Source organism: Hemiscyllium ocellatum, chromosome 8 (genome assembly GCF_020745735.1).
Source record: "Hemiscyllium ocellatum isolate sHemOce1 chromosome 8, sHemOce1.pat.X.cur, whole genome shotgun sequence".
In the NCBI taxonomy this organism is placed as follows: domain Eukaryota; kingdom Metazoa; phylum Chordata; class Chondrichthyes; order Orectolobiformes; family Hemiscylliidae; genus Hemiscyllium; species Hemiscyllium ocellatum.
In genome coordinates this window covers 49,799,467-49,824,206 of record NC_083408.1, presented here as the reverse complement: position 1 = coordinate 49,824,206, position 24,740 = coordinate 49,799,467, and the positions used below count along the sequence as shown (strand labels likewise).

The 24,740-nt window shown below is 42.8% G+C and overlaps 1 long non-coding RNA gene across 1 annotated transcript; it reads right to left on the bottom strand.

Moving 5' to 3' along the window:
• Nucleotides 1–1,563: 1,563 nt before the first annotated feature.
• On the bottom strand, nt 1,564–13,844 carry LOC132817859 (uncharacterized). Its single transcript, XR_009644927.1, has 3 exons — nt 13,777–13,844; nt 3,631–3,751; nt 1,564–2,079 (listed from the first exon to the last, which is right to left on the bottom strand). It is a non-coding gene; the product is annotated as an uncharacterized LOC132817859 (long non-coding RNA).
• Nucleotides 13,845–24,740: the final 10,896 nt, after the last annotated feature.

Here is a 24,740-nt window from a genome sequence, read left to right as displayed (position 1 = left end):
TCTCTGGGACACACGCACCAAACAACCCCACGGCCCTGTAACATTTCAATCCCCACCCACCCGACTCCACCAAGGACATGCAAGTCCTGGGCCTCCTCCACCGCCAAATCCTAGCCACCTGATGAGTGAAGGAAGAACACCTCATCTTCCACCTTGAGACCCTTCAACCATATAGCATCAATGTCAACTTCACTAGTTTCTAAATCTCCTATCCTCCCCCAACCCCCACCATCTTCCATCCAACAATCCAACTCGGTATCACCCATTTGAACTGTCCTACCTGTCCATCTTCCTTCCCATCTATCCACTCCACCTTCCCCACCGACCTATCACTATTATCGCCAACCTGCACCCACTTATTGCCTTCCCAGCTACCTTCCCCCCAGCCCCACCCCACCCTCCTATTTCTCTGTCAGCCTCTTTTCCCACCCACCCTCCACCCCCAGACATTCCTGATGAAGGGCTAATGCCGAAACATTGACTCTCCTGCTCCTCGGATGCTGCCTGACCTGCTGTGCTTTTTCAAAATCAACTTTTTGACTTTAATTTCATCAACCTACCCACTACCATTTTCTGGCTGATACCAATTTCCTTCAGTTTCTCTCTCACACTAGATTGTGTCTCCCAATAATTTTGGAGTATTATCTGTTTCGTCCTTTGAGAAGACAGAACCAAATTATGTATTTAATTTGTCTGCAATCTCTTTGCTCCCCATTACCCTGTTTCTGGCTTGAAGGGGACCTTCATTTGGCAGCATGGCTATCTTTTTTTTCCATACTGTATCCATACATGTCAGCTGCAAACCAGAGTCACAGTCACTGTTGCCAGTGAATAGAGCTTGTTGGTAAGTAGCCAACATTTATTTGATTTGCTGTGAACCAAACATAACTGGCACAGTGGACTGCTGCCAGGATATTGGACACTGACCTGCATGATTCTCTGTCCATGGTCACACAGCGGTGGACGTTGAGGGAGTGAAATCCCTCTTGGTTTCGGTACTGGGCCAGAGTTGACATGCAGTGTCTGTTAAATGATGTGAGATGCCTGGCTTATTATTGAAGCCATGTACTCACTCTCCCCTTACTTCACTCTGGCAAGAGATAATGAAACAAAATTAGCTGTCTTTCAATAGAGTGTTCCAGTAACCTCCTGCCTCAACAGAGGATGATAAACTGTGAATTGCTGCAAACATCTCTAGTTCCATATTGGAACAAATAAAGGTCCATCTCCACAGTGATGCAGTGTGATATTAATAGCGTGGGTTCAATTCCTACATTGGTTGAGGTTACTATGAGACCCCAACCTCTCAAATCTGCCCCTTGCCCCTTGAAGTGTGGTGATTGTCATGTTAGATCACTATGTCCAGTTATCTCTCTCCCATAAGAGTAGGACTATGGTGACTTTACCTTTATCTAAATAATTCCAGCACAAAATTGATAGCCTGAGTGTTCTGTAGATCTGGAATAAGATTTTTTGCAGCTTTTGACAATAGGAAAGAATAATTTTGATAGTTATGTAAACAAATATTGAAACTACATTTTGACTAGATAAGAGGATGGTCATTTATTGCATTTTAATTACAAATAGTTAAAAATTTATTTGATTTCATTGCAAAGATGTAAGTCCATTTAAATAAATTATAAAAGGAATTAAACAAATCTTCAGCCATTCATTGAGGTCAGAAGGAACGTAAAGTTCTGTGGCTATTTGTTTTACATGAAGTGATCTGCAATGATCTAAGTGGTGAAGTGGATAGCTTACAGTTTTTGCGAAATGTATTTGTTGCTGAAAGAGTAATAACCATCCTTTTTGCTTTCAGCAGAGAGCTTTACTTGATCTCATATTCTCAGCACAGGTTCTTCCCAGATTTGCACCTTGAAGAAGGACATCGGTGACCTGATCCAGTCCAACACAGGTAGTCAGAGGTGATAAAAACCCATAGATACCCCCAAAGAATATACTGAGCGGCCAGCCTATAAAGAACAGCACTATAAGCCAGAAAAAGGACCACATAAGATCTGCGCAGCTAGCCATGTTGCTCTGAAGGTTGATAGACTGGTTCTGGGTGAATTCCAAATACTGGAGTGAAGAAAACAGAAATCGTTTAAAGAGTAGGCTACAGTCACCAGGCACTGATTGTGCATTAAATAGTGATAGACATTTTGTTTCTGATGCAAAATTCTATAATCTATGATGCATATTAAATACTTATGGTGGATGTAAAATACATCTGCTAGTGACTCAATATCCCACAATAATACACATTGCCAATGTGCATAGAATGATGTCACTAATCAGCATTGTGCATCCATATGTATAACATTAAAAAGTAATATTTGAAGTGATAATTAGCCAATGATACTATGTTTGTGATAGTCATAACTAATTTGCAAAGTTATTCAGATAAATCAAATTATTATTCACATATTTTCAAGACGCCAATAGCTGCTTAGTATGCATTTTGGTGTATAAATTGTATTTGTGTACACATTAAAATAAATTTGGTTTTTGAAAATTTGTAAAGAGACAAGTTTTATGATGCCATGTGACATCACAATGCGAGGTAATTAAGTCACACTTCAGACAAATAACTGCACAAATTATGTGTTTATTTTTAAAATACATTTTAAAATTACAACTGGAAACATATTTTGTTGTTGGTCCAATGCATATTTCAGAAAACTAAAGCTTTGTCACTCCTCGCTGTGCATTTTGCTATTTAAATGGGTCTGTAATTAAAAAGATTTTTTAATAATAAAAATAGAACAGAATAAGGACAGGAATAAGGTTTCTCCAATCCCAATGGTTATTTTAAAAATGCTTTCTTCTGTCCTTTCACTCCTCTCTGGTTTCTTTGCTAAAATCTTGTAGTTACTTGATCAAAGAAGAGACTATTTATCGATTGTTAGAAATGTTTCCATTTGTTTTATAAGTTGTCACTTTTCTCTCCCATAATTTGTGGTTGATATAGTTTGCTGCCTTAGTTTCGGATGGTGCCTTTCTGTCTGAACTGGAACTAACCCAGAACGTTACAGAATTGTAGAATGGTTGCAGCACAGGAAGAAGCTGTTCAGTCCCATTGTGCCCATGTTTGTTCTCTGCAAAAGCAAATCAGCTTTTTCCGCTCTGGAGTTGAGAGTGTAGTGCTGGAAAAGCACAGCAGATCAGGCAGCATGCAAGGAGTAGGAGAATCGACATTTTGGGCATAAGCCCTTCATTATAAATACCCGAAACGTCAATTTTCCTGCTCCTCCGATGCTGCCTGACGTGCTGTGCTTTTCCAGCACTACACTCTCGACTCTGATCTCCAGCATCTGCAGTCCTCACATTCTCCTAGTTTCTCACTCTGTGGCCCTACAAATGTTCTGTCTTAAGATACTTAAAGATACTCATGGCCTTTTTAAAGCCAGATTAAATCTGTCTAAATAACACATTGATATAAATTTGGATCTCCATTGACACCTTAAACTTCTCATGCAAGAAACCAGAAAGTTGAATACATAGTAAGCGATCCAGCAATATTAAGTGCAAACTATTAACAGAAATAGTGATATTATTGACAACATTGACATCCCTTACGGTAAAGTTTCTAATTTAATAAAAATCCAACTAATGTTCGAAAAATATTACCTTTGATAGACGGAGTAGTGTGTTAAAGCTATGGAAGTCTACACTCTGCAGTGTTTCTTCGTCGAAACTTTGGAGTCAATTTCTTTCAAGAAATTTACCAGCATACAAAGCAGGACACTGACTGAAAAATTATCAAATAAAAGGAGAGGAGTATCAATATTAAAAGCACTGAAAGAGCAATTTACTGCCAACTATTGTACAACAATTTACAAGTGGCACAATAAATCACTTCTCCACAGGTAGGATGTCACAGTGACAAAATGACATGACAAAGTGACATCACAAAGCATTTTGTTCAACTACATAACCCTTTTCCAACACTTCTTTATCTAACAGATGAATTGATTTAATAAACATTGTACCATGCAAAATTTAAATAATGCATGTACTACACCTGTCAGAAAACTTTTAAATCATCCGGTGAAAATAGAGCAATTACTTTCAGTAAATAATCTCCACATAGGATCTCCTTTCAAAATATTTAAGCCGCATTGTTCTTCCACTACAATTTGATTTGGATTTATTATTGTCGTATGTACCAAGACAAATTGTACCTTACATAAGTATATCAGGGTAATAGAACAGAATGCAGAAGAAAGTGTTACAGCTACAGAGAAAGATCAGCTTTAATATATGCTAGGCGAAAGTGAGGGCTGCAGATGCTGGAGATTAGAGTTGAGAGTGTGGTGCTGGAAAAGCACAGCAGGTCAAGCAGCCCTTCATCAAGAAGGACTTTTGCCCGCAACATCGATTTTCCTGCTCCTCGGATGCTGCCTGACCTGCTGAGCTTTTCCAGCACCATACTCTCGACTCTTAATATATGATAGGTCTATTCATAATCTGATAACAACGGGGAAGAAGTTGTTCTTGAATCTGTTGTTATGTGCTTTTAAATTTCTGTGTCTTCTGCCCAATGGAAGAGGGTGGAAGAGAGTATAATTGGGGTGGGAGGGGTCTTTGATTATGTTTGCTGCTTTCCTGAGGCAACAGAAGTGTAGATGGAGTCAATAGAAGGAAGGCCACTTTTTGTGATGGACGGGGCTTAGTTTCCAACTGTCTGTAGTTTCTTGTGGTGTTGGACACAACAGTTGCCATACCAAGCTGTGATACATCTGGATAGGATGCTTCCTATGGTGCATCTATATAAATTGGAAGAGCCATTGTGGAAATTCAGAATTTCCTTAGACTCAGGAGTGGCTGAGGAGCTGATGTATAGGAGAAGGATTCACATTTCTGGATCTTTGGAAGCTGTTTTGGGATAGAAGTGACCTGTACAAGAAGGATGGATTGCACCTAATTTGGAAGGGGATTAATATACTGGCAGGGAGATTTGCTAGAGCTGCTCAGGAGGATTTAAACTAGTAAGGTTGGGAACCCAGGGAGATAGTGAGAAAAGATTTCAATCTGAGACTGGTACAGTTGAGAACAAAAGCGAGTCAAACAGTCAGGGCAGGCAGGGAAAAAGCAGGACTGATAAACTGCACTTATTTCAATGCAAGAGGCCTAACAGGAAAGGCAGATTAACTCAAGGCATGGTTAAGAACATGGGACTGGAATATCATAGCAATTACAGAATATGGCTCAGGGATGGACAGGACTGGCTTAATGTTCCAGGATACAAATGCTACAGGAAGGACAGAAAGAGAGGCAAGAGAGGAGGGGGAGTAGCGTTTTTGATAAGGGAAGGCATTGCAGCTGTACTTAGGGAGGATATTCCCGGAAATAATCCAAGAATGTTATTTGGGCGGAACTGAAAAATAAGAAAGGGATGATCACCTTATTGGGACTGGGACTGCCATAGCATTAACGGTTTAGATGGAGAAGAATTTGTTAAGTGTGTACAAGAAAATTTTTGATTCAGTATGTGGATGTACCTACTAGAGAAGGTGCAAAACCTGACCTACTCTTGGAAAATAAGGTAGTGCAGGTGACTGAGGTGTCAGTGGGAGAGCACTTTAGGGCCAGCGACCATAATTCTATTCATTTTAAAGTAGTGATGGAAGATCTAAAAGTTGAAGTTCTAAATTGGAGAAAGGCCAATTCTGATGGTATTAGTCAAGAATTTTCGGAGATCCAAGATGGCGGCGACTCAGCAAGTCTGAGTCTACAGAGCCCTTCCCAAAACATGGGAAAAGTGGGTTTCCTGCCCCCACCACACTTGCCAAACCACCCAAAAAATTTCTTTAATCTTAATTAGCTGCTGAATATTATATTTAAACAATCTAATACTGAGTGGATAATGAGTAAATCAAAGGGACCCCGCAGCTCTCAGAAAACAAAGACCCCTCCCCCACCCTCCTCTCCTCCGGCTGCAGCTGATGTAAAAACAGGCCTTGTAGAGATGATTGCTAGATTGGAATCGACACTCGTCAATTTCATCGCAGAATCCCGACAGAGATGGAACTCATTCGAAGAAAAGCTGCAGAAACAGAATCACTCTATCGGAGAATTGCAGGGCCGAGTGGAGGGGGCGGAACTAAAGGCCACGACCTCCGAGGCTGCAACTCAAACAGCTGCGGAACAGGTGCGAGCTCTGGAGCAGAGAGTCAGGGCCTTTGAAATTTACATCGATGATATTGACAACAGAAATCGGAGAAAGAATATTCGGTTGCTGGGCCTTCAAGAACAAGAAGGGAAAGAACAGTTAGCAGCATTTCTGGAGCAATGGCTGACCCAGCTTTTAAACCTGGGGGCTGAAACTGACCGGGTAAGGGTGGAGTGGGCCTACCGGGTCGCAGTACGCGGATCTGGCCCAGACCAGCGCCCACGCCCGGTCCTGTTCCGGCTGCAGAGTTATAGGGAGGGGCAGATACTCCTGGATGCCTCCAGAAAGCTTGGAAAGGATCCTAAAGCTATGATTCATGAAGGATCCAAGATTATGTTATTTCAGGACTTCTCCCCGGCTTTGGCACGAAGGAGGAAGGCGTTTGATGAGGTGAAGAAATGTTTAAGGGACTTAGATATTCAATACACCTTACGCTACCCAGTGACGTTATGCTTTACCCACGAAGGATCCGAGTATAATTTTAGATCATCGGAAGAGGCCAAGAAACTTTTAGACTCGGTTAAATAAATCGTAAGAGACAATTTATGTTGGCTTGCCTCTCCCACACTCCGTGGGGAGAAATGGATACTTTATTCTACTTTATTTTTGCCTCTGGGAGCGGGGTTGTCTTCCTTGCTATGTTATTATACTTAACTGTAATCTGTTGGAGTTGTAATTTTATAGTTATGTGTGTTTGTACGTGGCATTGATGCTAGCAGATATACTCAGGTATGGGTGGGAAGGGGTGGGGGTGCGGCGCTCACTGTTAACTCTAGCTCGGTATTATATCTAAATCCTATTAAGGAGCGCCCGGGTTGAGGGTGGGACACTGTTTGGGAGAGGATATGGTGGAACGTTGGAAAGGTAGTAAGGCCCCCTGAGAACAAGGGGGAAGATCTCCATTCAAACATGTTTAATTTTGTTTTGTTCTTATTGTTTGGAAATAACTTCCTTTTTATCATACTGTTATGAGTGTATTAGAGAACATTTTCTCTTATTTGAAGGATGTAAGCGACTCAACTATACACTCTGGATGATTGTGGATTAGTTGAATTTTGATGATTATATATTTAAGATCTATTTTTATATTAATGTTTGTGCTTGAAAATTCTGCTTATTTTTGTAAATTTGTCAAAATGTTAAATTCCCAATAAAAATATCTATATAAAAGTCAAGAATTTTCAAATGCTGATTGGGCTCAGATGTTCACAAGTAAAGGGACGGCTGGAAAATGAAAAGCCTTCAGAAATGAGATAACAAGAGTCCAAAGAAAGTATATTCCTGTTAGGGTGAAAGGAAAGGCTGGTAGGAATAGGGAATGCTGGATGACTAAAGAAATTGAGGTTTTTGTTTCAGAAAAAGAAGAAAGCATATGTCAGGTATAAACAGGATAGAGTGAGTGAATCCTTAGAGTATAAAGGCAGTAGAAGTATACTTAAGAGAGAAATCAGTAGGGCAAAACGCAGACATGAGATTGCTTTGGCAAATAGAGTTAAGGAGAGTCCAACTGGTTTACAAATATATAAAGGACAAAAGGGTAACTATTTAGGGAATAGGGCCCCTCAAAGATCAGCAAGGCGGCCTTTGTGTGGAACCGCAGAAGATGGGGGAGATACTAAATGAGTATTTAATATAGAAAAGGACATGGAAGATATAGAATGAAGGGAAATAGATCTTGAAAAATGTCCATATTACTGAGGAGGAAGTGCTGGGTGTTTTGAAAAGCATAAAAGTGGATAAATCCCCAGAACCTGATCTGGTGTACCCTAGAACTCAGTGGGAGGCTGCAGAAGTGATTGCTGGGCTTCTTACTGAGATATTTGTATCATTGATAGTCACAGGTGAGGTGCCGGAAGGCTGGAGGTTGGCTAATATGGTGCCACTGTTTAAGAAGGGTGGTAAGGACAAGCCAGGGAACTATAGACCAGTGAGTCTGACTTCAGAGGTGGGCAAGTTGTTGGAGGGAATCCTGAGGGACAGGATGTACATGTATTTGGAAAGGCAAGGACTGATTAGAGATAGTCAACATGGCTTTGTGGTGGGAAATCATGTCTCACAAACTTGATTGAATTTTGTGTAGAAGTAACAAAGAGGTGGACATGATCTATAGGGAGTTCAGTAAGGCGTTCGACAAGGTTCCCCACGGGAGACTGATTGGTTAGATCCCATGGAATACAGGAAGAACTAGCCATTTGGATATGGAACTGGCTCAAAGGTAGAAGACAGAGGGTGGTGGTGGAGGGTTGTTTTTCATACTGGAGGCCTGTGTCCAGTGGAGTGCCACAAGGATCAGTGCTGGGTCCACTACTTGTCATCATTTATATAAATTATTTGGATGTGAGCATGAGAGATATAGTTAGTAAGTTTGCAGATGACACCAAAATTGGAGGTGCAGTGGACAACGAAGAGGGTTACCTCAGATTACAACAGGCTCTTGATCAGATGGACCAATGGGCTGAAAAGTGTCAGATGGAGTTTAATTCAGATAAATGTGAGGTGCTGCAATTTGGGAAAGTAAATCTCAGCAGGATTTATACACCTAATAGTAAGTCCTAGGGAGTGTTGCTGAACAAAGAGACCTTGGAATGCAAGTTCATAGCTCCTTGAAAGTGGAGTTGCAGGTAGATTGGATAGAGATGAAGGTGTTTGGTATGCTTTCCTTTATTGATCAGAGGATTGAGCACAGGAGTTGGGAGGTTATGTTGTGGCTGTACAGGATATTGGTTAGGCCAATGTTGGAAAAATACTGCATTTCTGGTCTCCTTCCTATTGGAAACTTGAAAGGGTCCAGAAAAGATTTACAAGGATGTTGCCATTGTTGGAGGATTTGAGCTATAGGGAGAGATTGAATAGGCTAGAGCTGTTTTCCTTGGAGTGTCCAGAGGCTGAGGGGTGACCTTATAGAAGTTTATAAAATCATGAGGGGCATGTATAGGACAAATAGACAAGGTCTTTTCCCTGGCATGAGGGAGTCCAGAACTAGAGGGCATAGGTTTAGGGTGAGAGGGGAGAAAGACCTAAGGGACAACTTTTTCACACAGAGGGTAGTACGTGTATGAAATGAGCTGCCAGAGGAAGTGGTGGACGCTGCTACATTTGCGAAATTTAAAAGATATTTCGATGGGTATATGAATGGGGGGGCAGGGCGGGGGAGTTGGAGGGATATGGGTCGGGTACTGGCAGGTGGGACTAGATTGGGTTGGGATGTCAGGTCGGCATGGGCGAGTTGGATTGAAGGGTCTGTTTCCGTGCTTTACATTTCTATGACCAGGATAGATCACTGGTAAAATTTACTCCTAGGAATTGGATGTTCTCAAACACCTCCACCTCAGCATCAATGATAAAGACACGAGGTGTGTCCTCCATTTCATTTTCTGAAGTTGATGACCAGCTCCTTCATGTCAAATGATAAAAAATATTTTAAAATACTCTATTTCAACAACAGTCGTTTCATTTCTATAGTGTCTCGACCATCAATGATATGTTCCAAAGTGCTTGGCTACATAAAACGACAACTACTTAAACAGCTTTGAAATTTTATAGAACCTTAAAAGCAGTAAAGTGAGCTCAGGCACTACACAGGAGCATTATCAAACAAAATTAGACATTGAGTCGCATCTGGAAGATTTAGAGCAAGTGACAAAAACTTGGTCAAACAGAAGGGATTTAAGGAACATCTTAAAGGAGGGAGTAGGAGAAGAGGTAGAGATGTGTAAGGAGAGAATTCTGGAGCTTAGGATCCAGATGGCTGAAGACATGAATGTCAATGATGCAATAACTACAATCAGAGATTCTCCAGAGGCAAGAATAGGTTAGTAGAAATGTCTTGGAGGTTTGAAGAAATAGAGATGGTTGCAGAGATAGAAGTGATGAGGCCATGCAAGAATTTGAAAACCAAGACAAGAATTTTAAAATCAAGGAATTTCTTATCTTGAGGCCAATTTAGACCCTGATATCAAGGTTAAAAGGTAAAGGGGACTTGGTTGAAATTAAGGTGTGGGCAGTAGATGGCCTTCAGAGCAGAATGTATGTTGATTAAGTGTGATTCATGATAGCCATATCTAGAGGTAACAATAACATGAATGAAAGTGTCAGGAGTAGATGAGCTGAGGGAGGGGTTCAGTTGAAGGTGATCTAATAGGTGTTATTGGAATGGGTAGCCTTAGTGATACACGGATCTGAGGCCAAAAGTTCAGCTTGGGGTCAAATATGAAGCCAAGGTTATGAAAAGCCTGTTTCAGCCTCAGATTATTGCCAGAAGGGTTGGAGAGAGTGGAATTTGTGGCTGGAATCAAAAACAATTATTTCAGTCTTGCTTGTATTTAGTTGTTCAAAGTTTCTGTTCCTGTGGTACTGGATGTTGAACAAGCAATGTACCAAGCTAGTGGAGTGATCAAGACGGATGGAAGTTGAGCTGGTTGTCAGCGACATACTTGTGGAAAAACTGGTGCTGTCACCATGAGGAAGTGTGTACGTGTAGGAGGGGCCAGGACAGATCTTTTGGAGACGCCAGGGAGAATTGTGCAAGACTTTACAGAGAAATGATCAGATAAAAGACAACATCAAATCAAAGCAAATATTCAGCAGAGTGACTAAAATCCTGATCAAAAGAGTTTGAGAAAATGGAGAGGCAGCAGAGCTTGGTGAAAGAATTTCAGTGGCTATTATATTCAATCTGGGCCATGGTTGAGAAGTCCAATACACAATCTACAGAATGTCACATAGAGGGTAGATGCTCTGAGGGGTCATGGAGATAACTTCAACATGTACTCCCCATCAGGAATTTGAACTGTGGTCTTCTGTGGGACAAGTGGAATTGATAGATTGATAGACACACACTCACTCAAATACATAGATCTAGTCAATGTAGTAATGCAGTTGCACACTGGGACTGTGCAGAAATCTCAATGTAACTGACTCTGCATGAATTGCCTGGTAAACTGGAACTTTCTGAAAAAGTCCACAATATGATTTACATAGACTGACTTGACCTCAGTAGCTGCTGAGGACAAGTTACAGGATTGAAACTTGTTCTCAGTACTCAGTTATTATTGAACTGAATCCTTGAGTCACCATTGATCCCAGTGCCCCCAGCTAGCTCACAACTGGTGACACATCTAACCCAATACTCTTCATGCCAGACCTGACACTGCTACACCACCACCCCACCCCACCCCACTCCCAGACTCTTCACTGAACCCTCCAGGCCAAACAACCACCCCCACTGTTTCACCACCACAACCAAAACCTACCCTCACCACTGTGCAGAAATCTCAATGTAACTGACTCTGCATGAATTACCTGGTAAATTGGAACTTGCTGAAAAAGTCCACAATATGATTTAGACTCAGAGGTCGCAGGACATAGACTGACTTGACCTTAATAGCCTCAACATTGCCTTTGACCTGACCCCACTGCAGTCTACCATAACTGACCCAACAACCCTGATTCAACAATGTTAAAACCACACCCACCATCAGATCTGACCCAGTTCCCAGACCAGTAACACCCACCACCAGCTATGCTCACATCCTCCTACACCCACCCAAATCAGCACCGCTCCCATCCCTGGATATGATGCGTTGACCACCCAATCTCCACATTTAGCTTCTCTCAGTAGCTTTTAAGTGGCAATGGACCATTAGATTCCAGATTACAGAACCTTTGTTGAAGAAGGGACATAGTTCCATAATGATGCTCTTGGCTCCCATCTTTATGGATTACTGGATTTGACAAAGTTGCTTTGGCCAGGAATGCATCTGGATAGAAATTCCTGGGCAGAACTCCACTAAAGGAGTGTCTATTTTTTGTCGCTCAGGATTGGAAATATGGAGCTGGATATTTTATACCCCCACCATATATGTTTTCAATTGTTGGTGTGTTTTTGTGGGGAGGGGGTGTGTATGCAAAATTGATCAGGAGCCCAAACTTGTACCTAACCCTGAGCTCACCCCCTTAACAGAAAGAATTCTCCAGGTGCCAATTTCAGAGACTGTTCACCAATGTAAATAAATAATTAACAGCTAATTGAGCTTATTAACCTAAGGTTTCAGGTACATAAATATTTGAAGTTTGCATCATATATAGACAGGGTGATTAAGGCAGTCAGCATGGTTGGTTTCATCGCTCAGACCTTTGAGTGCAGGAATTGAGAAGTCATGTTAAGGTTGTACAGGACATTGGTGAGGCCTCTTCTGGAGCACTGTGTCCAGCTTTGGTCTCCCTGTTACAAGAAAGATATTATTTAACTGGAGAAGTTTTAAAAGAGATTTAAGAGGATGCTGATGGGAATGAAGGGTTTGAGTTGTAAGGAGAATCTGGATAGGCTGGGATTATTTTTCACTGGAGTGTATGAGGTTGAGACGTGACCTAATACAGGTTATTAAATAATGAGGGGTATAGATAGGGTGGGAGATTTCAAGATCAGGGGCCATATTTTTAAGGTGAGAGGAGAAAGATTTTTTTTTAAATGAGAGAGAATGTTTTTACACAGAAGAGTTCATGTGTGCAATGAACTTCCAAAGAAAATGGTAGATGTGGGTACAGTTGCAATGTTAATGGATATTTAGATGTGTACATGAATAAGAAATATTTGGATGGATATGGGCCAAATGAGGGCAGGTGGGACTAGTTTACTTTGGGATTTGGGAGTATAGGCTGGTTGGACTGAAGGGTCTGCTTCTGTATTGTAAGAATCTCATACTCTATAAAAGCTCAATTGACTCTGATAATACAGAGTCATAAAGATGGACAGCATGGAAACAGACCCTTTGGTCCAACTTGTCCATACTGGCCAGGCATTCTAGATAAATCTAATTCCACATGCCAGCATTTGGCCCATATCCCTTCAAACCCTTCCTATCCTTATACCCATCCAGATGCCTTTTAAACGTTGTCATTGTGCCAGCCTCCACCACTTCCTCTGGCAGCTTATTCACTCTCATGTGGTCTCTGCCTTTGTCTGACTTCCTTTTTTTTAAAGAGCTGCTGTTTTGATCCTTTCTTCCCCAAAGTTCCAAAATAATGCAACAGCTTATAAAACAGTAATTACTATTCGTAGAATTTGAGGAAATTTGCTCTAACACTGAGAATACCTCAAAAAAGGAGCAGCTCTTACAGCCACAACTTTTCCCATCCTCCATCTTGGATTATCTAGAATCCTCACTGAAACAAAGAAAGGAATTGCTGTAGTGAAGCAGTGTTACTGAACAAGAAATGTTAACTCTGCTTTCTCTCCACAGATGCTGACAGACCTGCTGAGTTTCACCAGTAATTCATGTTTTCGTCTCAGATTTACAGCACCAGCAGTTTCCTGTTTTTCTCTGATAATGCACTGCCTGTGCCACTACATGAATGGTGTCTGCAGTTGTACGGCAATGGGGGTGGTCCATTCCTTAAAAAAAATGAACTGATGAACAAAAACAAGGAAGGAGGTACCATTTGTGCATCAGGGCACCCATCCAAAATGTCACTCCATCCTTACTGCAGACGTCCCACCTATCTGACTGAATTTAGAGCCCAGACACCTTCCCCCTAACCCCCCCACTCTCAAAATACAGGGACTGTATGATCCCTCCCTATTGTAAAACTCCAAGATTTACCTTTCTGTGGCAGGCACGATCCTCCTCAGGCCACCTCCTGACTCTGGCACTGCTGGGAGTAACAGAACTGCCAAGTAATCAAATTGGTCAGCTGTTCCTGTGCGTGACACTTCCTTCCAAATTAGAGCGTAACTCCCACAATTACTCAATTTAGCATGTTCATTAGGTCAGAGATTTTGTTCCTCTTTTGATCAGGGAAACATACATAGTGTGGAGAAAAAAATGGATTTCAGCTTAACAATTTTGCAGAATTCTTAGCTGAAGCTTTTTGTGTAAGACAATTACTCATAAAGAAGGGAGGTGCTTTGGAATGGCTAAGAAAAGATTCCCTCAGAGTAAAAAATTTGGTTTGAAAGCTCTAAACCAGAAGTGTTTCATCAAGACAGTTGGCGGCACAGTGGCTCAGTGGTTACCACTGCTGCTTCACAGCACCAAGGTCCCAGGTTTGATTCCAGCCTCGGGCGACTGTCTATGTGGAGTTTGCACATTCTTCCCATATCTGCGTGGGTTTCCTCCAGGTGCTCAAGTTTCCTCCAAAGATGTGCAGGTGAATTGACCATGCTTAAATTGCCCATAGTGTTAGGTGCATTAGTCAGAGGGAAATGGATCTTGGGTGGGTTACTCTTTTCAGAGGGTCGGTTTGAGCTGAAGGGCCTGTTTTCACACTGTAGGGAATCTAATCAAAACATTGAAGGAGTTATTTGAAACTGAGCAAGACTTTAACCTTATGTTTAAAGCTATTTGACCATATGCTAAAATGTATATTGACCAGAGAAACAACCTGGCCCAGTCTTCGAGCTGGGTGCACATCCCTGATTGCAGAGTGACCTTACTGCAGCATTACAATGATAATTGCAAGTGCAGCCCATCTTCCAGAACTGAAATGCAGAAACAGCCCATCAGTGGATTGAAGACGTGCTGTGAATGTTGCCAATGCCCATGGATATGGTGAGTGTTCAGACGGTGCTAATGGAGCATGTCCTGAGTTCTTAGTGCCAGATGTCCAGTGTGTTGATGCTCTTTGGAGCAAGTGGCAAATTGCATTTGTCAGGTATCCACTCTGACTTCCATGTCATGTTTTCTAGCTTGTTTGATGAGTTTGATAGGATAGAAATCTGAATATTAGTGGAAAGAGTTGAGCCATCAACAAGATATTTATCCCCCTTAATTGACAATTTGTTGCTGCCCATCAAGAAATTTCCCTCTTTTTGATTTAGCCCCTTTCCACTCTCCCAAATCTCCACTCACTTTTGATGGGTTACATTGCTTTTAACATACCTTGGATGTAAATATTTAATTGGCTACAGGGGTGTTTTTACTGCTGGTGTTTAATAGTTTAAAAGACAAAGCCACAGTGATTTTGGTGGGGGGGAGCATCGCTCAATTGTGGGTGAGAGCACTGCTGGGCGCACAAAAAAAGAACAAAAATGTGCATCTTTGTTTGTAACAAAGCATAAAAGATGTAACAAGCTAATCCCCACGTCAAGATGGATCTTGCTGAACCTGTCATCCAATTATGCCACAATCTCGCCACAGCCCACCTCACTCAGATTCCTACAAGATTCCACACATTGTGTTTGGTGTGGGATAAGAGTGTGAGAATAAATCACTATTTTTAAACTCATAAAAATTTGCTGTGAAATTATTTCAAAATGGTAAACACAGTTTTTTTTTGTTACAAGGCATACCGATCACAGGCAATAGGAAAGCACATATACATTTTATTTGTGTAAAAGCCATATAAGTGACATTAATTCATCAAAGTGATAAAAGGGATAATAATCTAAATCATGAGGAGACATTAGAGATATTTGGACTATTTCCACTGGAGTAGAGAAGGCAAAATGAGTTGTATGATATATTTCTTCAAAATTATGAAGGGTTTTATAAAGATGCATAACTAAAAATGATCTCTGGTTAAAAAAACGAGAGAATTCAATTGAAGCAGTGAGCTGGTTTGAATCTCAAACTAATTATACCATATCTCATTGCTCCTGGCTCCTGAACTCTCCCCCAGTAGTTAAAACAGAACATGAAGAAAGGAAAATGCAAAGCTGTTCAAGAAAGAAAGGTGGACAGTATTGAAGTGTGAAGTGATTCACTGGAACAGGAAGAATGTGGCGAGACAAAGTAAATTGTAAGATCTTGTTCCAAACAGGTGCATAAGCAGATGGATCTAGGTGTGTAACTGCATAAATCTGAGAGTGTGATTAATACAGCTTGGAGCATTCTAGGAGTAAGTGAGGACTGCAGATGCTGAAGAGTCAGAGTCAAAAAGTGTGGTAGTGTCAGGCAGCATGCAAGGAGCAGGAGAGTCAATGTTTTGGTCATAAGCCCTTCATCAGGTTATGTTAAACTTCTAACACCACTGGTTCAGCTTTAACTGTGCCTAGTTCTGGATGCCACATTTTGGGAAGGATGTGAATGAAGGTATCGAGGAAAATACAGAAAAGATCTTAGAATTTTTGTAGATAGATTTGAGAAGTTGAGCTTGTTCTTCTTGGAGAGAAGTTTGAGATAGACTTTGAGGTATTCAAAATCATGAGAGATCAGGATGGAGTAGATAGAAAACAATTGTTGCCATTGTCTAAAGGATCAAGAACGAGAGGGCATGGATTAAAGGTAATTAGAAAAGATGCACATCTTGACATAATGAGTGGTTAAGATCTGGGAAACATTGCCTGAGTGTGCTAAAGGCATGATCAATTCAGTCTTTTAAAAGAAAATTAGATCAATATCTGCAAAGATAAAAATGTAAAGTTACAAGGAGAAGGTGAGGGAATGGTACTAAGTGAATTGCTCCTACAGAGGACCAACAAAGAAATGATGGATTGTAACGAGCTGAGTATTCTTGAAATTCTGACTACCTCACAGTTGAGTCATGAAATCAGTTTGCCTTTGAATAATATAATTGTAATTCCATTTTTGTTGTAATTGCAGCATTTACCTCAATGATATACATTAAAAACAAGCTATCTTGAGGTTTAATGCAGCTTAAGGAAGGGATACAAACTACATACAGGTAAACTGGAACTATCAAGATGATAAACAGGATGAATTTGAATCTCTATGACAATGGTGAAAGTTAATAGAACATTATTTCAATTATGAACAGCAAATGGAATATTTTTCTTTCACAAGTGTGTTATTTGTCCAAAGTAGCTCAGACAGTCAATTCATTGCTATAGTGATTGAGCTGTCATTTGATTAAAGGTGGAATGTACACAAAGCAAGTCAAAAGCCATTGGCACCAGTCACTAAAATACCTTCAAAATTAAAACATTCACTCTTAAGGTTGAACTTCCGATGATAATACTATTGGTTGCCAAGAGCTAACAGGGAAGAAATGTGGCATCAATATTTGGTCCCATTTTGCTGCTTTTACCATTGTGATGGAGATGCTACCCAAAATGAAAAAAAAAGTCTTTCCTTTGCTTGTTATAGTCTTTAAGCAGTTATTGTGCTATCAGACCGAATATTAATTTTAGTCCACCAGGTTCAATTGTGCAGAAACAAATCAAGCATCAGGTAAGCATAGCAAGTGGGGACTGGAAAACACTCTGGCTCCTTACTGCAGCAAGGAAAAACAAGAATAATCAGCAGCAATTGTCTTGTAACAGAAATTAGAGTTCTAGATGCAGGCGTCAAACACCTGCACCTTCATCAAGGATTAAAAGAACATGCTCAAAGACAACACGGGATGGTGGCTCAGTAGTTAGCACTGCTGCCTCCCAGTGCCAGAGGCCCAAGTTGGATTCCAGCCTCAGGTGACTGTCTCCCTGTGTCTGCATGGGGTTTCCTCCCACATCCAAGATGTGCAGGTTAGGTGAATTGGCAATGATAAATTGCCCATAATATTCAGGATGTGTAGGTTAGTTGCAATATTCGGGGAACTGTACAGTAATAGGGCATGGGCTTCTGGTTGGGTTATTCTTCAGAGGGTTGGTGAGGACTTATTGGGTCAAATGGCCTGTTTCCACACTGTAGGGATTCTATGATTCTATCCCTGGGATATATGGTGATATTTGGTTGGGTCAAAAACATACATTATAGATGCTGAGCCCACCAATGTTCTTCTGCCAACTCGTATTACAACCTTTGCCCTTTTTATATTTTTTAGTAATGTTACATTGTGTGAACTTTATCGACTCTGCATTAGATTTTGCCATGGGGCAAACACATTTCTGATGAAAGGGCATTTTGACTCAAAGCATTACTTCACTTTCTCTCCACAGAGACTGCCAGATCTGCTATTTCTTCCACTTTCGGTTTGGTATCCACAGCGTTTTGTTTTTATTTAACAGATTTTACCACTGATCTGTCAATCATTTTCAATAACTCCCATACTGTATTGAAATGGAATGTGGACAGATTACAGCAAGTTACAACCGTGTTATAAACAGAACTTGTTTCAGCACCCACCCTCCAGGAGCAGTTCACATCAAAACTAATTGAACTGCCCACTTCATACTTTGCATATGATTCCAAAACGACACAAATTACTCATCCACTATGGAGCTAATCTAAATGGGCAATAAAATTAAACGTTATTAATCTGAGACAGGTCATTTGTAATCTGGAGCGATTTCTGACTAACTTTAAATAACACAAGTACAAAGTTACCATTTCCAAGTTTTTAAAATTGTGCAGAAGTTTGGAAATTGTAGGCGGCCCCCATCAGAAAAGCAAATCGAAACATACTAAAGTTATTAAACATGGTGGAAATTACTTTGAAAAGAGGAATGATAAAGTATAGGGCAGGGCCCCGGGATTAAGAATTCGTGAACTTCAGAACTTTCGTCGGTCGCAACGAGACGAGTTTGTTTTTTTTCAGCAAAAGCTGCACATTTTCAACACAGCGACTTGCTGGACTTCATATTCTCCGCACAGAGGCGACCCAGGCTGGCGGCTGACAAGAAGAATTCGCTCACTTGGTCGAGCCCCATGCAGGTAGTCAGGGGAGACACCAAACCGTACAGGGAGCCGAAGAACACACTGATCGGCCAGGCCAGGTGGATGAGCACCAAGAACCAGAAAATGGACCACAGGATGTCCTTCACGTCCATGTCGATTTCAGCTGGAAACTGACACGATAATTCGGGGTTAATGCCAAGGGTTTGCAGGATGGAAGCCGCGCGTACCTTGTGCTATTCTACAAACAAACTGCCCACTACAACAACATCGGTAGCCAGGTGAAGTGAGTGTTGTGACACAGCATTCCGGAGAGGGGGGGTTCACCCCGGTCATGGCAAGGAGTCTTGAGCAAACCAAGCGGGGAAAGGCTTCCCCCTCCAAACCCCTCCCACCCCGCAAGACTATCTTCTTTTTTCCCAAAAATAAATAGGAACCCGCAAGAATTACTTCGGAAAACAATTCGCTTCAATAAATCAAAGTCTCGCCCGCTCCTCATTACCAAAGGGTCTCAAAGAATGATGGAGAAACTCAGCAAGACTGGCAGCAGGTAACAATCTGACCTCATCAGAACACAGTTGTCTCTCTCTCTCTCTGCGAGACCTGCCGAGTTTCTCCAGTCGCTTTTTAATTTTAGATCTTGTGTGTATTTGGGTGCTAACTCACCTTGGCTGAAGTCTGCGTGCGACCGGATGATATTGTGAAGCCCCGAAATCCGCAGATCTAATTTAAATAACTTATTAAGAATGCTACCCAGGGGGCACTCAACAGAGTATCGGAAAGCTTATGTGAAAAATAAGATCGCCGTCTGATTAGGTTTCATGCTGCCTCACGCCGACTGGGATATTCGCTTATTGAATTAAAGGATGTGCCTCACTTATTAAATTGAAACTTTGTTCTAACATTCCCTGTAAACTGCAGCAAAAAAAATGTTTGCGGCTGTTTCTGAAAATACTGATGATTATAATGAGCATCGTCAAAAATGATATCTTCATTAAAATGTACCTTGCACATAAACGTCAGAGTTTTTTAAATTCAAAAATATACTTTATTCATAAAATAATTTGATGGTCTGTACAGTTGGTCATGCCATACATACGTAAACATTTACATACAGAGATCAGAATTTATCAATTTTATATACAGGTCTGTACGTTTATCAATCATATATCCATATATTTAGCTGAGGGGACAGCAGAGCCCAAACGACTGGGTGGGCCCCCTGTTCTTCTTAGACAGCCAGATGGTGGTCATTCCCCACTGCACCTTGGGCGGCAGCTGCCCCAACCTTCAGCACGTCCCTCAACACGTAGTCCTGGACCTTGGAATGTGCCAGTCTGCAACACTCAGTCGGGGTCAACTCCTTCAGCTGGAAGATCGACAGGTTTAGGACCACCCAGAGAGCGTCCTTCACCGAGTTGATGATTCTCCAATCACAGTTGATCTTTGTCTCGGTGTGCGTCCCGGGGAACAGGCTGTAGAGCATGGAGTCCCGCGTCACGGCACTGCTCGGGATGAACCCCAACAAACACCACTGCATTCCTCTCCAGACTTCCTCTGCATAAGCACATTCCAGAAGGAGGTGTGTGACAGTCTTGTCCCCCCCGCAGCCGCTTCGAGGGCAGCGTGCGGTGCGGCTGAGAGTCCGGGCGTGCATAAAGGATCTCACAGGCAGAGCCCTTCTCACCACCAGCCAAGCCATGTCTTGGTGCTTGTTGGAAAGCTCTGACGATGAGGCATTCTGCCAAATGGCTATGACAGTCTGCTCAGGGAACCACTTGATAGAATCTGCCCGCTCCTTTTCCCGAAGGGTCTCAAGGGCACTACGCGCTGACCACTTCCTGATGGACTTGTGGTCAAAAGTGTTTTTCTTCATAAACTTCTCCATGAAGGACAGGTGATACGGAACGGTCCAACTACTCAGAGCGTTCCGTGGCAGCGAGGCCAGGCCCATCCTTCGCAACACCGGGGACAGGATAAACCTCAGTATGTGGTGACACTTGATGTTTGCGTACCGGGGATCCAGGCACAGCTTGATGCAGCCACACACAAAGGTGGCCATCAGGGTGAGGGTGGCATTGGGTGTATTATTTCCCCCGTTGCCCAGAGCTATGTACATCGAGTCCCTTCGGACCCTGGTAATCTTTGACCTCCATATATATTGGAAGGTGGCCTGGGTGACTGCAGCGGCACAGGTTCTGGGAATAGGCCAGACCTGTGCCACGTATAACAGCAATGACTGCCTCACACCTGATGACCAGGTTTTTTCCCGCGATGGAGAGTGACCGTAGCTTCCATCTGCCCAGTTTCTGCCTCACTTTGCTGATACGCTCCTCCCAAGACTTGGCGCACGCCCCAGCCCCCCCGACCCAAATACCCAGCACCTTCAGGTGGTCGGTCCTGACGGTGAAGGGGATCGAGGATTGGTCGGCCCAGTTCTCGAAGAGCATGGCCACGCTCTTGCCTCGATTTACCTTGGCCCCCGAGGCCCGTTCGAAGTGGACACATATGCACATGCGTCTGCGCCCAGACAATGGATCCGAGCAGAAAACAGCGACGTCATCCATGTACAGGGAGGCCTTAACCTGCAGGCCCCCACTGCCAGGAATAGTCACCCCTCTCAGGCTCGCATCCTTCCTGATGGACTCGGCAAATGGCTCTATGCAGCACACAAACAAGGCAGGAAAGAGGGGGCAGCCCTGCCTGACTCCAGATCTGACTGGGAAGCTATCTGATTCCCATCCATTGATTGAGACTGCACTGACAATGTTGGTATAGAGCAGTCTGATCCAATTGCAGTTTCCCTCTCCAAAGCCCATTTTGGAGAGAACATCTCTCATGTACCTGTGTGATATCCTATCAAAGGCTTTCTCCTGGTCCAGGCTGATCAGGCAGGTGTCCAACCCTCTGTCCTGCACATAGGCGATCGTATCCCTGAGGAGTGCAAGACTCTCAGCGATCTTCCTGCCCAGCACAGCACAGGTTTGGTCAGGGTGAATCACCTACCCCAGAGCAGACCTGACCCGGTTGGCGATTATCTTTGACAGAATTTTGTAATCAGCATTCAAGAGCGAGATTGGTCTCCAATTTTTGAGTTCCTCCCTCTCCCCCTTCCGCTTGTAGATGAGGGTGATGATGTCTTTCCTCGTGGATTCACTCATGGTACCTGCCCGAAGCATACTGACATACACCTCCAACAGGTCCTGGCCAATCAAGTCCCACAGAGTGGAATAGAGCTCGACCGGTAAGCCGTCGCTTCCGGGAGTTTTATTCTTTGCGAAGGACTCGAGGGCCTTGGTCAGCTCATCCAGAGATAGCGGCTGGTCCAGCCTCTCCCGTGTTCTGTCGTCTAAGACCTCTGTGATAGAGGACAGGAACAACTGAGACTGGAACGCACCAAACTGACGGCCCATGGGCCCACAAGCTCGACCATCTCCTGTAGCTGCTGAGGTGCGGTATCCCACACTCCTGCATGTCCGCTTTTTTTTATTTCAAAAATATACTTTATTCATAAAATAATTTGATGGTCTGTACAGTTGGTCATGCCATACATATATAAACATTTACATACAGAGATCAGAATTTATCATTTTTATACAGATGTACATTTTTCAATCATATGCCCATTTATTGAGCTGAGGTGTCAGCAGAGCCCAAATGACTACGTGGACCCCCTGTTCTTCGTTAGGCAGGCAGATGTTACACGGTGGTCTTTCCCCACCGCACCTTGGCGGCAGTTGCCCCAAGCTTCAGCGCGTCCCTCAACACTGGGTGGAGGGTGGACTTCGGGGAGTCCGTTGTTTCCTGGTTGGGAGGAAATGCCCTCCTCTTTATCTACGGTGCTTTGTCTCTTCTTCTGGTGGTGATGACCTTCTTTGCGCCTGTCTTCCCCATCCGAAGCGCTGGCTGTCTCTCCCTCGTGCATGTCCGCTGCATCAAACCCACAGCACTCCAGCAAAATCTTCTTCATGAACACCCTCAGATCGACCGGTGTGTGCTCCTTCACTTTCTTCACAGTCACCCTGACTGTGTTGCGAATGCCCTGGCCTGGGCTGCGAGCTGCTGCTGAGGCCATAGCTCTGATGTTGGCTGGTACCTGAATTGGAGTTAGGCCGAAGCCAGCATGAAGATCCACCAAGAGCAGGTCAGCACAACCAAATGATCCTCCAACGTCCAATCATGATCCAGCGATGGTCCCCAGCAGCTCCGACAACTCACAACACGATCCCCGTGGTATCTCCTCTGCCAGCACACGTCCGCTCCGTCTAACCTGCAGCACTCGAGCAGAATCTCTTCCTCTAGTCCTCAGGAACTACACATATTCCAAGCCAAAAGGCCGGGAAGTGGAGTCAGTGCTAACCTCTCACCCAGTCCCTGTGGGCGGAGACATGTTAGTGATAAATCAGCATAATCGTACCAGACCATAGGGCTGCACTCTTACTAGAGAGAGAGAGGCTAGTGATGGTGGTTTAACCCAAGGGTCACCATGGTTCAGGTGAGGGGAGATAGTCACAGAATCATACAGTATGCAAACAGATCCTTCGATCGTTCATGTAGACCAAGTTTCCCAAACTAATCTAGTCCTACTTGACCGTGTTTGGCCCATATATCTCTAAACCTTTGCTATTCATGTACTTGTCCAAATGTCTTTTGAATGTTGTCACTCTATCTGCCTCTACCACTTCCTCTGGCAATGCATTCCATGCACAAACTGCCCTCTGTGAGAGTCCTTCATAATAACCTCAGCTGGTGCAGGAATTGACCCCAAATCACTGTCCTCACTCTGGCTCATAAATTGAGTATCCTGCCAACTGATCCCCAAACTGAGTGCAAGAATCCTATCAACATGGTGGCAGCCATTGGGAATTTGCTCAGTAGTTGTCCCAAAATAATAATGCCTTAACATCCTTTGAATATTTTTTAAAAAGCAATATGGGGAATTTTTGGCACCTTGGGAGATTGTGTGGTAATGTCACTATCAAAGGGCTAGTAATTTCAGGGCATCAGTCTAATGAAGTAGAGATAAGGGTTTAAATCCTACCATTGCAGCTGGTAAAATTTAAATGCAATAAATAATTCTAGAATTTAAAGCTAGTGTCTAACACAGTGCCACAAAACTCCCATTTGACCACCACAAAAATACATCTACTTAATTTAAATCCTTTAAGGGAAGGAAATCTGCCCAACCTTACCTGTGGCTAACCTACACATGACCAGATCCACAGCAATGTGGTTGATTCTTAACTGCCTCCCCCCCAAAATGGCCGAGCAAGCCACTCAGTTCATGGTCAGTTAGGGATGTGCGCCAAATGCTGGCCCAACCAGCCCGTGAAAGAATAAGGAAAAAATAAATCCCACATGTTGTAACTCTGTGTTTTAAGAAAACTGCAATAGAGGCCATTTAGTCTCTCAGGACTGTTCTGCACCTCAAGTAAATCGCAGCTGGCAATTATCTTAGCTCCATAGTATTGCTTTACTATGAGGTTTACCAAGGTTATTAATATTCCTTTCCTGTCACGCATGCCCTGTTCAAATCAATGGAGATGGTGAACTTGCTGGCTTTGTGTGATTTGTATTCATGGCACCAATGCAACATTGAGCTGAAGATGAATGGTGTGGGTGACATGTCAAAATGTCATTTATGGTTCTCACATGCCTCCCAACCCAGAAAACAAACGAAAGGGACGATGCAGCTAAGCAACCTTACTTTGGGCAGTCTAGACATTCCAGCATTTTGTTTTTAAAAATAATGTTTGCCAATCCAGCTATCCAAAATCCCATTAGCATTAAATTAATAATTTTCAAGACTCAATTTTCTAACAACACCTGGGAGCATTGTGGTGCAATGCCTAATTCACCAGCTATTCCAGCTTTTATCATGGAGAGGACAGAAAAGGAAGCACTGCAAAGGAAGCAGGCATATCAAATGGGACACAGCCAGATACTGTGCAATCTCATTCCTACATTAACTCACCTCAGCAGGCAGCCTGCAGGGAAGGATACAATGTCAGAGATGTTCAGACTCTGCTTCAAAGGAAATTGTCAACTCTCTG